Raw genomic sequence first — 18,655 nt, 5'->3', positions numbered from 1 at the left:
CCCACTTTGGTTAATGTGGCCGGCTCCATAAGCACTGTGCTAGGGTTGCAGAGCCCCAGTACTCATTCTTGACATTGGGAACTGCAGGACCAGGGAAGATCCAAACAGACCTAACATTCTTACCTATTGATTCTACTTCCAGCTATTCTTTAATCTACCCCATATATTTTCCTAACGTCTTGGTAATCAGTTTATAAAAATCCAAATAATCACATGCATTCTTCATTATCAAGTAAAGAACAGACCAATTTTATAAAAATTGTAGGTCCTCCTAATTGCCAGATTATTGCATTCATTAAATCCCTGTAAGAAGTATACAACGTATTGGCCTCTCTTATTTAGGCATTTAATGGCTAGGTAAAGTGGTTCACACCTATAGTCTACCACTTTGGGTAGGTGAGGTAGAAGGATTGCTTGAGGCCAAGAATTTGAGACCAGAGGAGCAAGAGGGAGACTCCATCTCTACCAAAAATAGCAAAATTAGCCATGTGTGGTGCTGCATGCATTGTAGTCTCAGCTCTTATGAAGCCTGAGGCTAGAGGATCTCTAGAGCATAGGTGTTGGAGGTTGCGGTGAGCTATGATGATGCCACTGAGGGACACAGCAAGAGCTTGTCTCAATGTTAACTTCCGCTGTGCTGATAGCTAAGTGGGTAGGGCACCAGCCACATAAACCCAGGCTGGTGGGTTTGAACCTGGCCCAGACCAGCTAGACAACAATGACAACTGCAACAACAATAAAAATAGCCAGGCATTGAGCCAGGCGCCTGTAGTCCCAGCTACTTGGGAGACTGAGGCAAGAGAATCACTTAAGCGCAGGAGTTTGAGGTTGGTTGCTGTGAGCTGTGACACTATGGCACTGTACCAAGGACGTAGTAACACTGTATCTCAAAAAAAAAAAGTCAACTTAAACTCTTTAGTTAGAGGTAGCTGCTATTTTAGCTTTGAATAGGAAATAATTGAATTTAATAATTTGGAGAAAAACTTGTTTAGTTCTTACCGATATTGAGTGAAAAATTCATAGTCCAGAAAAGAATTTATATGCATAATCTAAATATTTCAGATATATTGTGTTTCAGGAGATTAAAAAAACTATATTAAAAGGACTTCCTAGGTTATGCTCCATTATGGATGAATTTTTTATTATTCATTTATTTTATTTTACTTTATTTTATTACTATTATTTTTTGTGAGACAGTGTCAGTTTGTTTTCCTCCGTAGAGTACTGAGGTGTCACAGCTCCCAGCAACCTCAAACTTTTGGGGCTCAGGTGATTCTCTTGCCTCAGTCTCCTGAGTAGCTGGGACTACAGGCGCCCGCCACAAACACCTGATTTTTTTTTTTTTCTCATTTGTTTTGTTGTTGCAGTTTGGCCAGGGCTGGGTTCAAACCCATCACCCTCGATATATAGTGCCAGCGCCCTGCCCACTGCGCCATAGGTGCCACCCTCATTTATTATTAATTAATTAATATTTTGTGGTATATTAATGTTGAATAATTTTTTTCACTCTCTTACATGTATTTGTATAAAGCCATTGCAAAAAACAGGACTCATTAAGCATCTTAGAACCCAAGCCATTGTCATTCCCCGGAGGCAATTGTTTTCAATTTTTAATTTCAGCTGTTTTCATTATTTCTTTTTAAAAATTTATTATTATTATTATCATTTTTTATTAAACCATAACTTTATACATTGATTCATTTATGGGGTTCAGTGTACTTCTTTGATACACAATGTGAAGTGCTTACATTGAACTAAATAACACATCTATCACAATTATACTCATGTCTTAATAGTTTTGAAATGTACCATTGCATCATGGACATTAGATGAGGTCTCCTCAATGCCCTCCCTCCTCCCATATCCCTCTTCTCCTCCCCTCTCTCTCCTCTTCCCTTCTACTTTCTGGACTATAGTTATGTTTTGCCATTTATATGAATATGTAGATGATTATGTATTGATTCTATAGTAGTATTGAGTACACTGGATACTTTTTTCCCCATTCTTGAGATACTTTATTAAGAAGAATATGTTCCAGCTCCATCCAGGTAAACATACAAGATGTGAAGTCTCCATCCTTTTTTATGGCTGCATAGTATTCCATGGTGCACATATAATACACTTTGTTAATCCATTCATGGGTCAATGGGCACTTGGGCTGTTTCCATGTCTTGACAATTATGATTTAGGCAGCAAGAAACATTCTAGTGCATTTGTCTTTGTTGTAAAATAATTTTTAATCATCTGGGTATATACAAATTGCAGTATTGAATGGTAGGTCTACCTTTCTACCTTTATTTCCTTGAGTGTTCTCCAAACTTCATTCCAAAAAGGTCATAGTAGCTTGCATTCCCACCAGCAGAGTAGAAGTGTTCCCTTCTCTGCATCCATGCCAACATCTGTAGTTTTGGGATTTTGTGATGTGGGCTAATCTCACTGGAGTTAGATCACATCTCACAGTGGTTTTGATTTGCATTTCTCTGATTAAGGATGATGAATAGTTTTTCATATGTTTGTAGGCCATGTGCCTGTCTCCATCAGAGAAGTTTCTGTTCAAATCTCTTCTTGCCCACATAGAATCGGGGTTATTTGTTCTTTTCTTATTGATTAATTTGACTTCTCTGTAGATTCTAATTATCAGACCTTTGTCAGAAGCATAACCTGCAAAAATCTTCTCCCATTCTGAAGGTTGTCTGTTTGCTTTACTTACTGTGTTCTTGGCTGTGCAAAAGCTTTTTTAGTTTGATCAGATCCCAGTAATGTATTTTTGGTGTTGCTTTAATTGCCAGCGGGGGGCTTTCTCATAAAATATTCTTCCAGGCCAATTTCTTCACGAGTTTCCCCTACTCTCTCCAAGTATTTTTATAGTTATATGTCTTAAGTTTAAATATCTTATCCAGTGAGAATCAATTTTTATTAATGGTGAAAGTTGGGGGTCCAGTTTCAGTCTTCTACAGTTCACCAGGTATTTTACCCAGGATCATTTGTTAAATTAGGGAGTCTTGCCCCCACTGAATATTTTTGATAGGCTTGTCGAAGATCAAATGATGATAAGTAGCTGGGTTCATCTCTTGGTTCTCTATTCTGTTCCATACATCTACCTCTCTGTTTTTGTGCCAGTACCATGCTGTTTTGATCACTATAGATTTATAGTATAGCCTGAAGTCTGGTAACCTGATACCTCCTGATTTGTTCTTATTTCTGAGTAATGTATTTGCTATCTGAGTTTTTTTCTGGTTCCATATAAAATGAAGTACTATTTTCTCAAGTTCTTTAAACTATGACAATGGTGCTTTAATGGGGATTGCATTAAATCTGTACATTGCTTTGGGTAGTATGGACATTTTAAAGATGTTGATTCTTCCTAGCCATGAGCATAGTATGTTCTTCCATTTGTTAACATCTTCAGCTCTTGCATAGCATCAGCAATGAGTCTGTACAACTGTCTTGCTGCACTAATTCATAAGATACCACGGTGACATGCCCAAATGAGTGTGTGTAGTGGAAAAAGCATTGAAGCTAGACTTATTTTTCTCTCTGGACTATGCATAGCAATAGCCATTGTTTGGGCTGTGTTTCACAAATATAGGTGGGCTTGGATTTTACAGGATATCTTGGGGATTGCTTTCTGTCTGAATTTAATTAAAACACTGAAGCTACCCAAGTCCAAGTCATGTGTGATACTTCTAGGTCTTCTCCTCCTGTATGATGTATTTTTTGTTTTCATAACACCATTCATCACAAAGAATGGTGAGAGTATCCTGGTCGAACTTGTAGCTGGACCTTTTGGAAATAACGAAAAGAATGGTGGAAACTTGGTGGAAGCCACTGCTCAGCCCTTAGCTCCCCATGAGAAATTGCCAGTTGTCAACAGAGTGCCAAAGCTGATCTGTTTCTCACTAATGAGTGTGTGCCTCTTAGGCCTGTTTCAATATTGGGTTTTGGAGACATTATCGTACCAGGGCTACTGATTGCATACTGTAGAAAATTTGATGTTCTGACTGGAACTTCTTTTGTATTACTATGTTTCCTCCACAATTACCTATGCCATTGGCATGATTTGTTGTTCAAGTGCTGATGAAGCAGGGGAAGCCTGCACTCCTCTAGTACCTTGCACACTTATTACTGCCTCAGTTGCTGATAGTTGTTACCTTTCCAGAACTTTCTCATTTCCTTACAACTATCAGATGATGGATCATCTGGATGATGCAACAAGTGAAGGAAATCCTGTGACTGCTAATGAACAGAGTGTCCACATCAATAGTATGTGGACCTGCAATCATGTGTCATTGATTTTTCTGCAAACAGAATCTGACTTTTTTTTTTTTTTGAGACAGAGCCTCAAGCTATCCCCCTGGGTAGAGTGCCATGGCATCACAGCTCACAGCAACCTCCAACTCCTGGGCTCAAGCGAGTCTCCTGCCTCCGCCTCCCAAGTAGCTGGGACTACAGGCACCCGCCACAATGCCCGGTCATTTTTTGGTTGCAGCCATCATTGTTGTTTGGCGGGCCCAGGCTGGGGATTCGAACCCGCCACCTTAGGTGTATGTGGCTGGCTCCTTAGCTGCTTGAGCCACAGGCGCTGAGCCAGAATCTGACTTTTTAATATGAACTTTTGAATTGACAATCTGAGAGAATCATCAATGACATGCTTGCAAGCATATAGTTTTATGATCTGGTACTGAAAATTACATCATAAATAACTGAAATACATTTCCTTTCAATATTGTTAAAGTTGTGCCTTCCCATTAAATAAAAGCACATTCTGTGTAGTTACTGAGATACATACAGTATATTTTTGGGAAAAAAAGGCTTTGACCCACCCTTGTACTTTTTCTTTCTGAAATCTGAGTTTTTTCCAACTCTGACAGGTAAACTACTGTCAAAGAGAGTTTCTGTACAAATTTTACTGTTAAAGAATCATGCAGATTTTATTTGCTTTGTAGAAATTACATTTTAAGACTGTGCAAGATGGCAGATCAACAGTGAGAATTTGGACTTTAAAATCATTGCAGAGGTTAGACATATATAATTTTAGAATAAATATAAATACTTGTTTTTATAGTATAAGTTTTAAAACATATCCTGTTTAAACTTGAGAACTTAAGTCACTTCAGATTGCATATGTATTATATCAGAATATTTTTCTAGGTATAGACAAACAAAATATATAGAACTAGTCACTAAAACTGAAATCCAGTTTTCAGTGGTCTGCTGTTTCCCTGAAGATGTAGCTTAGATTTCTGTACTAATATTCAGTTTCACTTTGTATTTCTCATCTTTGAAATTCAGTTGTGTTGATGGTAAAATTTGATGTTTTTAAAAAGTTTTTTCTTAAGAAATTATTTCCCGGCCAGGCACACTGGCTCAGGCCTGTAATCCTAGCAATGTGGGAGGCCAAGTTGGATGAGGCATGGTTGAGCTCACGGGTTCGAGACCAGCCTGAGCAAAAAGAGAGACCACATCTCTATTAAAAATAGAAAAAGCGAGGGAAGATGATCACTTGAGCCCAAGTTGGAGGTTGCTATGACCTATGATGCCATGGCACTCAATGCAGGGCTACAGCTTGAGACTGTCTCAAAAATAAGAAAATTATTTCTCAATACATATGACTTATTATTTGAGTTCCACATACATAACTATCCCCATCACCCCTTTTTTTGGTCTGATTCCTACTTCTGTCCCCATGGGTAATCACTATTAACCTTGGTAGAAGATGGCATTAAAGTCCAAAGTATGGTTCAGAGGAAAGAATTGGGGACAAAGAGCAAGAGACTGGATCTTAGTCTGAGTTTAATTATAAGAGTCTGAGTAATTTGTCTCAGCCCTAGACACTTGTATCTCAATTTTCTTATCTGCAGATGTATAGGTTAGATCTGTTAATCACTCTGGTACTTTCCAACTTGAAAAACATTCCCTTCTTTCTTTAGTAAATCTCAGATAGGGCCTTAAATATTCTCCTTCCAGTCAAAGATCAGGTCAAATTATCTTTCTACTATCTCTCTTTGTTTGTTTACTTTCTTCTCTGTCTTTTCTTCTCAACTTCTTTCTTCCTTTTTTCCTTATTTTCCTTTTAAGATGGTTGGGTCATACTCTGTTGCCCAGGGTGATCCCAAACTCCAGGCTCAAGCAATCCTCTTGCCTCAGCCTCCCAAGTACCTGGGATCATAGGCATATGCAGACATGCCCAGCCATTTTCCTTAGTTTTCTTTAAAAATTCTCAAATAACAGGTGATTGCAAAGGCAGCAAGATATTGTATTTCTCTGTAAAAAATGTACAAAATATGTGAACAGATCTATTATCTTTCATTCTAAGACCAGTTCAACTTATTAAAAGATAATATTAATGCTGTTGAAAATGGATCAGATCTTTGAGGTTTGAATGGAATTTAGAACTAAATGCTTTTCAAAATTCTTATCTTTTGTTGAGTAAATAGCAAATACAGAAGTTCCATGTACAGTTAGTTACAGGTCCATTTGGGGTTTTTTGTTTGTTTGTTCTTTTTCTTTGGGTTTTTTTTTAGGGTCCATTTCCATTGGAAATGAGTGCATTTACTTATAGCAAATGACTTAACTGACAAGTAAAGGTTAATCTGAATTTTGCCCCATTATATGAAGTTTGAATTTTCTCCAAGGAAGCTAATATATTTGGCAGACTCTGTTACAGAGAAGGTATGAAGTACCATTTTAAAATTCCCACTATATTTTCATTTATAATATTAATAAAATGTTTGCCAAAATATAAAACATCTTCAGCTATTTCTTTTCTCAGAGTTTCATAGTTCTCTTTATGGAGATCATTCACTTCCTTTTTTAGGTAAATTCCTAGATATTTCATCTTCTTTTCACAACTGAAAAAGCAACAGAGTCCTTGACTGTATTTTGAGCTTGACTATTGTTGGCATATATAAAAGCTACTGATTTCTAAGTATTGATTTTGTATTCTGAGACAATGCTGTATTCCTCGATCACTTCTAAGAGTGTGGAAGTTGAGTTACTGGGATTTTCCAGGTATAGGATCATATCATCAGTGAAGAGTGAGAGTTTGATCTCCTCTGACCGTAAGTGGATACCCTTGATCGCCTTCTCTTGCCTGATTGTGATGGCTAAGACTTCCATTCCTGTGTTGAATAGCAGTGGAGACAGGGGCATCCTTGCCTTGTTCCTGATCTGAGTGGAAATGTTTTCAATTTTATACCATTCAATATGATACTGGCTGTGGGTGTGCTGTAGATAGCCTCTATCAGTTTAAGAAATGTCCCTTACGGTTCAGCACCTGTTACACAGTGGTTACTGGGCCAGCCACATTGAAGGTGGCTGGGCCAGCTAAACAACCACAACAAAAAACAGCCGGGCGTTGTGGAGGGTGCCTGTAGTCCCAGCTATCTGGCAGGCTGAGGCAAGAGAATCATGTGAACACAAGAGTGTGAGGTTGCTGTGAGCTGTGATGCTATGGCACCCTACTGAGAGCAACATTGTGAGACTCTGTCTCGAAAAAAAAAGAAATGTCCCTTCTATGCTTATTTTCTTAAGTGTTCTGATCATGAAAGGATGCTGGATATTATCAAAGAGTTTTTCTGCATCAATTGAGAGAATCATATAGTCTTTTTAAAATTTTATCGATGTGGTGTATCACATTTATAGATTTGTGTATGTTGAACAAACCTTGTGTAACCCTGGATTAAAACCAACTTAATCATGGTGTGTAATTTTTTTGATGTGTTGTTGAATTCTTTTTGCTAGGATCTTACTGAATATTTTTGCATCAACATTCATTAATGATACTGGTTTATAATTTTCTTTGTTTCTTGGATCCCTTCCTGGTTTGGGGATGGGGTGATATTCTATGCTTTGGAAAAGGTTGTATAATAAAGGTACTAGTTCCTCTTGAAAGGTTTGATAGAATTCAGATGTGAAGTTTTCTGGTCCTGGACTTTTCTTTTTTGGGAGATTTTGTATTGTTGATGCTATTTCAGTGATTGATGTAGGTCTGTTCAAGATTTCTAGTTCTTTCTGGTTGAGTGTAGGAAGGTGCCCTACTTCCTGGAATTGGTCCATTTCCTTCAGATTTTCATATTTCTGGCAATAAAGATTTATGTAGTAATCATTGAGGATTTTTGAATTTCTGAGGTGTCTGTTGTTATTTCCTTTTTATCATTTTTGACAGACAGATGGTATTAGAAGATTTTATTTTTCTGTTTCTGGATAGGTTGGCCATAGGTTTATCAGTTTTATTAATTTTTTCAAAAAACCAACTTTTTGTTTCATTGACCTTCTGAATGAATGATTCTTTAGTTTTCAATTTCATTTAATTCTGCTGTAATTTTGGTTATTTCTTTTGTGGAGTTTTGGGTTGGAATGTTCTTCTTTTTCCAGTTGCTTGAGATGATCCATTAAGTTGTTGGCTTCCTCTCTTTTTATTTTCTTGATGAAGGCTTCTAATGCCATAAATTTCCCTCTTAGGACTGCCTTTGCAGTATCCCACAGGATTTGAGAATTTGTGTCTTCATTATCATTTTGTTCCGAAAATTTGGTGATTCCTTCTTAATCTCATCTTTGTCCCAGCTATCATTCAGCCTAAGATTATTTAGTTTCCATGACTTTGAGTATGAAGATTCCTGTTGCTTCTGAGTTCAGCTTTTATTCCATGGTGGTCTGAGAAGATATCAGGAATAATTTCTATACTTTTAAATTTCCTGAGGTTAGACTTGTGACCTGGGATATGATCTATTTTGGAGAATGTTCCTTGAGCTGATGAGAAGAATGTATATTTAGTTTTATTAGGATGAAATGTTCTATAGAGATCTGTAAAGTCCATTTGTTCTAGGGTCAGGTTTAAGTCTAATATTCCTTTGTTTAGTTTCTTCTTGGAGGATCCATCCAAAACTCTCAAAGTGGTGTTTAACTCCAACTATTATAGTGCAGGAAAATATCAAGTTATTCATATCCATTAGGGTTTGCTTTATAAATTGAGAAGCATTCTGGTAGGGTGCATAAGTGTTAATTATCGAAATCTCTTCATGTTGGGTATTTCCTTTGACAAATATGTAGTGACCATCCTTATCTTTCTTTATCTTTGTTGGTGTAAAGCCAATTGTATCTGCAACTAAAATTGCAAGCCCTGCTTTTCTGTGGTTCCCATTTGGCAGTGTGATAGAAGTCCATCCCTTCACTCTGAGTCTATTTTTATCTTTTAAGGTAAGATGAGATTCTTGTATAAAGCAGATATCTGGCCTGAGTTTATGTATCCAGTCAGCCAGCCCGTGCCTCTTTCAAAGAGAGTTTAAACCATTCACATTAATTTAGAGAATTGGTAAGCCTCGTTGTGTTTTGGGTGTCATGATTTTCAGATGTCCAGTGGACATTTTTAATCCTTTCACCACTGTAGAGGTTTGGTTTTCTCAGAAATTTTTGTGTGAGTTTGCTTTGGAGGTAGAGCATTGCATTGGTCATTGTGGAGGATGGGTCTGAGAGTATCCTGGAGAGCTGGTTTAATTATGTATGGCAAATTTTTTCAACATGTGTATGTCATTGAAGTATTTGGTTTCTCCATCACAGATGAAACTCAGTTTAGCTGGATACATGGTCCTGGGCTGGAAGTTGTTTTGTTTTAGGAGATTGAAGGTCTATGACCATCCTCTTCTTGCTTGAACCTTTTGTGTAAGAGAGCTGCAGTTATTCTGTTATTTCTCCTTTTGTAGGTGATGCTTTTCTAACTTCTGGCTGCTTGCAGAATTTTCTCCTTCATCTTAACTTTGGAAAAGTTAATCACAATGTGTCTAGGAGATGCTTCATTTGCATCGAGTCTTTCTGGAGTTTTGAATCTGTCTACTGTCTGAAATTGTGTATCTCTTGCAATGCTTGGGAGATTCTCCTTCAAAATTTCTTGGAGTAGGCATCTGTACCTTTAGAACCATCCTCTTCTTCTTTAGGAATTACTATAAGATGAATGTTTGACCTTTTGGAGTGATCCCACAAGTCTCTCAGGGAATGATCATTTTTTGTGTCCATTTGTCTGCCTCTTTCAGTGTTTGGGAACATTCAAAAGCTTTGTCTTCAATTTAAGAGATCCTTTCTTCTGCCTGGTCAATGCTATTACTGAGGGATTCTCCTGGATTTCAGAGCTCCTCAACTAACTTTTTCATTTCCTTGAGATCTTGTATGTTTTTTATCATTATGTCCATATCTTTGGTGACTTTGTCTTTGAATTCATTAATTTCTTGAGACAACTTTAGAACTACACTTTGGGATTCAATGTCTATATTTTCTTACATTCTATTCTTATTTGCCATCCATATTCTGAATTTGATTTCTGACATTGCAGTCATTTGTCTATGCATGGCATGTTCAGTTGTATCTCCTTTGCCATTTCTTGGGGAGGTTGATCTACTCTGGTTATTTGGTTGCTAGAGTTCTTCTTTTGGGTTCGTACCATGTTTATTTTCCACCATTTGGTTATTAGAACTGGTAGGGTGAGATTTAATTGGGGTTCCCAGGTAAGAGAGATAGCCTCTTACCAAAGTGTGAGGCTTTGTGATTGTGGCTTATCTCCTACAACCTTACAAAGGCTCCTTTCAGAGTTTTAGCTGGAGATTCTGAGGACCTTCTTGGTAAGATAGTGAAAGCTAGCCCTGGTTTGATATCAGCCAACCTCAGCCCTATCCTAAAAAGCCACAATATTAGGTTTAAGTCTCAGCTATGAAGAGATACAAACAGTTGTGGAGCCCAGCCCCCACCCTTCAGTTCTTTTCCACTGCAGAACTTCAAAGGTCAACCTCAGAATGTCACTGAGTGGACAGCCCCGGATAGGAGTTCTAATTAAATTGTCTCATGCAGTGCAAACTACGCTCAATAGGGAGGGATTCAAGGGTTTCCAACAGCACAGTTGGAGCCAAGGATCCACACCCCCTGCCTGCCAGACTCAGTCCACACTGTTGTCTACTTTTCTGCTCACAGGCCCAGTTGGAGCCAGGGGCCATGCCCCTGCCCACAGGTCTCAGTCCTCACCCAGTAAACCTCTGCTTACCACCCTCCTGGAGATAGGGGACCATGCCCTTGCCCTCAGGACTTGGTTCACACCTAGCAAGCCTCTGCTTGAGGGCTCTGTTAGAGTCAGGGGACCACACCCTTGCTCTCAGTTCTCAGTCCACACCTGGAAACCTTCTGCAGGCAGGCCCAGCAGGGGCTGGGTACCAGCCTTGCCTGCCAAACTCAGTCCACATGGGGCAACCACTCTATCGCTGTGGGTGCTGTCAGAGCGGGGTTCTGCACCCCATCCCGCCAGACACAGCCTGAACTGAAGGTCAACACCACCACTGGCCGGGCATAGTTGTAACCAGTGGACTGCTCCTCCTCTTGCAGAGTATCCCTTTCTTTCCACACCCTCTTTCTTCCCTGTTAGTCACAGATTCTGTCCTGATGGTTGGCGATCCATACTTTGCCCAGATCTCTCAGGAAAAGTCTAAATGCTTTGTGCTTTGTTGGGGGCAGAACTTCAGATCACCATGCAAGGGTTGGGAAGGGTGGACTGGGAGTTTGGACCTGTGGGGGAAAGTATCTGTTCAATTTTATGTCTGGGGGGTTGTTGTCTATGTTCATAAGTGGGATCTCCCTGGAGAAAGAGACCTGGTGTTTGGCAGCTCTCTCTAGCCAGGGAAAATGAGAGGTCTTTTATTCCCAGCTCACTGGCAGATTTAGGGGTAGGCCTCCTGCTTGTGGGAGGGGTCTCTTGCCCTCTAGTCCTCTAGTCTAGATAGGCTTTGTACCTGTAATTTGTTTTCTGGAATGCTCTTTTTTGGAGTCACAGCTTGCTGAACTTCTTTCTTGGCTCAGCTCCCCACCTTTGGCTCCAACATGGATGAATCTTGAAGGGTATTTTGTAAAGTGGAACATGTCAGTCACAGAATGATTAATATTAATCCTACTTGATTCCACTTACATGAGGTATCTAAAATACTCAAAAACTGAGACACAGAATGGTGGTTGGTTGCCAGGGACTGAGTGGAGGAAGAAATGGGGAGTTGCTGCTGTTCAGTGGATGTGAAGTTTCAGTCATACAAGGTGAGAAAGTTTTAAAAATCTTCTGTACAACATTGTGCGTAACGTTAGCAGAACGCTAATATATTTTTAAAAATTTGTGAAGCGGGCACCTCTCATGTGTTTTTTTTTTTTTAACCAAAATTTTTAAAAGTCCATATTAATTTCAGCCCTCCTTTTTTCTTTCTTTTATTTATTTATTTTGGCCTGTGGTATAAAAACACCTTCATTTTTAGGACAGAAATCTGGCATTAGTAAGGCATTTTGATATTCTAAAAATTATATTTCTTCTGTATAGTTATGGTAAGAAAAATAAAATGTGAAAGTAGCTGCTGAGCTTGCACATCATGTTTTGAGATCAAAAGTTCATTGATATCAATGTTTATGATTCCAGGACCTTTTACTATCTCTAAGAGGTGGGAACAAGCTTCAAACAGCCAATTTGTTTCCAACGGTATTTGCCTCATTATAACAGAGTTTGGGGGAAGGTTTATGTTCCAAATTCTTATCAAGCATGTTTTGTTTAGATCTGAATGGCTTTAAAAATGTTTAACAGCTGTTAGGTAACTCATTGTCCTTCGTGTTAAAAGACAATACTGCTGACATGGTTTCTTCCTGCAATGTATGTTATTGGTAAGAACATTTCAATGTCTGTGTTCCTTCCTCTCTTGATCTCTGCATGTGTCCTTTGCTGAATACCCACAGTCGCTTGAAGCACTTGTCACTGATAGGAGCTAGTGTTATACTTTATAGGAGCTTAATCTTCTAGCTCAATTTGAGACACTTTGTCTCTAATTGTGTTATCCCTGTGTTTTCTGTCTAGGCTGGCTGCTTTGTCAGAAGTTGAAGACTCCTAATATAATATTCATTCAGTATGTGCTTTCTTGCTTCTTCGAGGCTGTATCTGGGTATGAGGAAAGTATTAAATACTCTGAATCAGTCAGTGGTTTGCCCTTTACCAGGCTGAGCTTGCTTTTCATTGTTGTTGTTTGCTTTGTTTTGGTTTTTCTTTAGTGAATACAATATCAGGGTCACATGACTCTTCTTGTCCGCATGTTGCCCTTTGGTCAGAATGTTTTCTTTTTATTTATTAGCTGAGTCTGCACTCATATTCCCCAGGAAGACAATCTGTTTATAGAGATACATGTGTGTCAGGTTGCCCAGATGAAAGAGATTGTCATTGGCCCAGAAAGTCTGCTGATTTGTGTTTGTTTTTCTAAGGTCAGACTGCATGAGAAGAGTGTTCTTCTTCACTGACCCCCTGCTAGTCTCACTGTTTTGAGCTTATTTCAACAGCCAAAATATGTGGGTTCATGGAGACCTTTGAAACCTGACTTCTGTGTTCCCTGAAAAGCAAAATATATATCCTATTGAATTCCCTTGCATACCAAATATTATTAAAGATAATGTGACCTTACCTCTAAGCATTCTTTAAAAAGAAAAAAAAAAGACTAAACTAAATGTTCTTTATTCTGGGAAAATGGTATGATAACATTACTAGGCCTTTAAAGCAAAGCTGCCCCTTTGCAAAATACCAGTAGAATGAAAGAAAGAAGGTAGGAATGGAAAGGAAATAGAAAAATCTCTAACTAGGCAAAGACATTTCAATAAACATAAAGAGATTCAAATGATTGTACTGAAATCAACCACAGAGGCATTGGCCTCAGTAGTTGATACCTTTTTATATTTGGTGCCCTCAATTGCAATTGAAACACTGGTGTTCAGAGCAAGCTGGATGCAACATCAGACCTTTTTGACCATTCCTTAGAACTGTGATTTATTTTTCTTCTCAACCAAAATCAAAGAGCTTTGCCACACCACAGCCTAAGTGTGTAATATTAATACCTTACATTTGTTTAGCACCCGGATGTGCTTCTTACATGCTTGCCTACAATTATAGTTATAATTGTATTTGTATAATTAATTATAGTTTTAACATCAATAGGTAATGTTCAAAATAGCTTTATGAGATAGAGTGTATTGTTATCATTTTATACCACAAAAAACTAACACCAAATAGCTAAAAAACTTGGCTAATGTCCTAAAACTAGTGAGGGCAACAGTTTGAAGTTGAAAGCAGAATTGACTCCAGGTTCCACACACTGAACTGCTGCCTAGTCCTGCTTCCCTGCTCCTTTTCACCATCATGATTAAACTCTTTTTTTTTAAGCAAGACAGAACACATTGAGATTGACATCCTCCTCTGTGCTCTATCGTGGGCCTCTATTTCTTACAGAGTGGAAGAGCCACGTTTTTGTTGGATACCTGAGGCAACTTAGAGAATTAGAGTGGGAATAGGGTTGGTTGGTGGTGATGCCCTAGTTTAGGGTCAAAGTGTGTTTGGAGAAGGATTGTGAAATAAATCCAGGGGGGAGATTAATTCTAGGAGAGAGGATCTGGGGTGAAAACTAGACAACTAGGTAGTGAGATATTTAATATCCTACAAATATTGGAGAGCAGAATGAACAATAAAATTAGAACCTAGGAAGCGAACTTAAGCATTAGTTAGAGAGTCCGAAATGCAGACAGCACACTGCATCACAGAAGATCAGAGTTAAAGTAGAGAATGGTAGCAGTATATATGAGTTACTAGGAGCAAGAAGCATGTTTATATGAAACCAACCTTTTCCTAATGTTTGGAGCTTTCAGAGGTTTCCTATTAAAGTAGCCAAGCACTACATTTGGGTAGTCTTGGGATGCAAGTGAAGATATCCATCATTTTTTGGCAAGACTAGAACATAAGAAACCTGATATAAAGGCAGTCCTTGAAACTTTCCATTTCCTCAAAAAATTCGCTTTCTGGGACAGATCTATTATCAGTCATTTTTATCTAAGTATGGATAAGGTAAGTTATGTGTTGCCTCTCCAGACAGAGTTTACATTTTCAGCCTTGGCTTTCAATGTAGAATGAAAATCTTGATCCTGATTTAGAGGGATTTCTAGCTGAAGACAAAATATGGAAGCAGATTTAGAGACTGTAGCAGAAGGTCTTCTGAGCAGTCTTGATACTGAGCCACTTCGCTCAGGCTTTAGATCTGCCTTGCCAATCTTGATCATATAGTCATTGAGACTACCTGAAGGTCTTACATATTTTGGTGACTTATTCATGTCTAGTTGGAAATTTTTTGGGCTTCTCTCTGTAATTGTCAGTGTGGATATTTGAAAAATTAGAAGACAGCAGAACAACATTGACCTTTGTACTTAATGCAGCTATAGATGAGCACAGCAGTTTCATTGGTAAGTTTCCTGTCCTGGCTGGTGTTCATAATTAAGGTGATTCAAAATTGTCAGATAACTGCAATTTTCTTATCAGTTGTAATTCTTAGACCTTACTGAAAGAGGAACAAAGGAAAATTGAAGTTTATATCTCTGTGGTTAAATTGCAAGAACACTGATCTCAGTTCGTAATTCAGCTACTGTACTTGCAAGAGGCTGTACTGTCAGGTGAAAGAGATGTCCTCTTTGATCTGTCTGCCCTTGGGAATGATGAGGCCAATGTGAATGAGTAAGAAGATGACACATGACTAGGTAAAAAGTTCTACGTGTTTTAGAATATTGAGTTATGTACTATAAAAGTTTGCACCAAGATAAAATTAAATTACTTTAGGAGACAGAACACGCTAGTAGCTGTTTTAATTTGTTTCTATGCAGAACTGATCTTAAAACCAGGACTTAAGTGAAATAACACAAATATACATATTTTTTTGAGATAGACTCTCATTTTGTTGCCGGTGGTAGAGTGTCCTGGTGTCATAGCTCACAGCAACCTCAAACTTATGGGCCCTAGCTATTCTCTTGCCTCATCCTCCCAAGTAGCTGGGACTACAGGTGCCCACCACATTTGGCTATTTTTTAGAGGTGGGGGTTTCAGGCTGGTCTTGAAATTCTCAATGGATCCACCTGGCTGGGCTTCCCAGAGTGCTGGGATTATAGGCATGAGCCACTGCGCCTGACCTTTTTTTTTTTTTTAAACCACAAATAGTTTTATGTGAGTTATACTTTTTAATTGTGCAACTCAGGCTAGCTACTCGAACTCAGTAAGGTTCAGTTTTATTCTTAGGAACTGTTGATGATAATGGCAAATTCTTCATTACATTGCTGTGAGAAGTAAAGGAGATAATATGTGTAAATCACTCAACACAAAGCTTGGCTCATAGCTGACATTAAATAGTAGAATCTCTTATTATTTCTCTTTTGATCTAAGAACCCTGTAGAGTAGATAGAGAAGATATTAATGCTCCTGTAACAAATGGAGAAACAGTCTCAGGTGTTAAATTATTTGTTCAAAGTTGGTAAAGTGGAAGAGTCAGGTGATGAATGTTATTGTTACTTTTAGAATTTGATTGTTGATGTATAAATTCTAGAATGTGAATAAAATACATTTATGTATTCTTGTGTGCATGTGTGAGTTTCCTTGGCACAGAATTAGAAGAGGATACCACAAAGTGAGGACATAGAGTGGTGCAAAGAAGTGGTGGAATCAGATAGTCGTTCCAGGGGATGGCCAGGTCTTGAGAAGAGATAACTTTCATTTCTAGACTGTGCAGAATCTGAGAATGTAAACAGGAGCTAAGAGGCCCATAGAAGAGGTAACTTATATTGGTAGAATATGAGGATTTGAGAATGGTATTCAGAAGCTAAGGACTAGTGAAAAGGCTTGAAGATGTCAGGCAGGGGTCAGAGCTCAAAGGTCTTGAGAGTCTGGGCAAGTAAGTAACTGACTAAGGCCAGTGAATGAAGTGCAGTGGAAGAGTCAGGGATGAGTCAAAGTCAGGAGTGTGTCCCTGTCCCATGTAAAAGTATCACCTATGGGAAAAAGAAAAACCCTGCAGAACCCATACAAGTGTGTGGACTAATCTCAAACTGACAGCTAATGATGCCTGAAATAAATGGTAGGGTCAGGTTTTAAGGGAAATGGGACAGGATAGGATCCAAGAGCAAAGGTGAGGTGATTAAGAAAGGGAGAAGGGTACACCTTTTTTGAGCTTACACAAAAGTTGGGAAAATATGGTGATAGATGTTTTCCTATGGAGATGAGAAAGAATGCAGAAGTTCATGCCCCTCAGTCTTCTCAGAAGATTAGAAAGTGAGATATCTCTTAGGGGTGTCTTTGAAGACAGAATAGGACCTTTGTACTTGGGAATATGGAGAAGGCCTGCCTAGAAAAATCACTGTAATAAACACAATAGGAAGTAAATAAAAAAGAATAAAAAGACTGCTGACTAGCAGAGGAGAAACAGCTAAGCTCAGACCTTAGGGGTTTGAACTGGGCCCACTCAGCATGGTTTCAGGATTTTTTTCTAAGCGTGCATCACAACTGTTCCTAGTCTACTTTTCCTCACTCTCGCTTGCATTATGTTTGACTAGCACAAACTCTTGCATTATTAAAGGAACATGTACAACAACAAGAAATATATCATAATACCTTGGGTTTTGGTTTCTTGAGGCCATTGTTCTTCCCTATCAATGTGCAAGTTCAAGAGTTGACCGAATAGGACTTTCTTTGTCTTAATGTTCGGTTGACATTTTTGTTAGGAGTGGTGTGTGTGTTTTAGGGGTAGATATGAAAATTATTCATTCCTTTGTGGATGTTGTCTTACCCCAGGGATAAGATTCTGTGTCAGAGAGGCTGCTACACAGGTTAGTGTGGATGACACCACTGTCAGTTTGATATGCAGAACAATATTTATGTAGGCTTCCATGGTGTTTAAATCCTTGCGATGTTGAGCTCATGGATTAGATTTTTGGTACCTTAGAATTTGAACCTTTTACAACATTTCATATGCAGGAGGGAGTGCATTGTGACACTTTTTTTGCTAACATGGATGGGGAAAACGAAGACCTGGAGAAAGTATTTCTTGAATAAGGCAACAAGTAAAATTTGCACATTCTTCCCACCAGCAAATGGTTTTATTATTTATTTATTTTCAGACAGAGTCTCACTTAGTCACCCTTGATAGGGTGCTCTGGTTTCATAGCTCACAGCAACCTCAAGTTCTTGGGCTCAAGTGATTCTCTTCCTTCTGCCTCCTCAGTAGCTGGGGCTACAGGTGTTCCCTACAAAGCCTGGCTATTTTTAGAGATGGGGGTCTCACTCTTGCTCAGGCTGGTCTGGAAGTTGGGCAACCCACTCCCCTTGGCTTCCCTGTGTGCTAGGATTATAGTCATGAGCCACCCAGCCCGGCCCCCAGCAAATGGGTTTTAAATGGTAGTGATGTACTAGGTACTATTGGGGATTTAAAATATACTGAGAGATGTTTCCTGGTAAGTCCTTGCAAGTGAGTAGTTAGAATAAGAAGAACCTTGTGCACTGAAGAGCTCTGGAATTTAGAGACTTTTCCAAAGTGGGGAAAAGGAGAGAATGGACCTTCTGCATTGCTAGTCTTTCCTGAGTGGCCTGTAGATGGGAAGCAATTTATTAGAGACAACTTCTGCTCAGAGGGCTGGGACATGTGCTATAGGACAAGGAAGGTAGCCCAGAACAGAGAGAACATTGTGGCAGTAAAAGAACTTAGAAGGTGAGAAGAGACAGGGAAGATTTTTAACAGTTTTTATGCTAATGAACTTTGAGGACAGAGAAATACGTATACATTACATTTCTTTTTTTTTTTTTTTTTTT

At 38.7% G+C, this 18,655-nt stretch overlaps 1 pseudogene; it reads left to right on the top strand.

The window, feature by feature from the left end:
* LOC111728427 overlaps positions 1-12,893 on the top strand; it is a 61,332-nt pseudogene extending 48,439 nt beyond the window's left edge.
* Positions 12,894-18,655: the final 5,762 nt, after the last annotated feature.

This window comes from Otolemur garnettii, unplaced genomic scaffold (genome assembly GCF_000181295.1).
Source record: "Otolemur garnettii isolate 467f Iridium unplaced genomic scaffold, OtoGar3 scaffold00157, whole genome shotgun sequence".
In the NCBI taxonomy this organism is placed as follows: Eukaryota; Metazoa; Chordata; class Mammalia; order Primates; family Galagidae; genus Otolemur; species Otolemur garnettii.
Note: the sequence above shows the minus strand (reverse complement) of the source record. Positions and strands in the feature narration are given on the sequence as shown.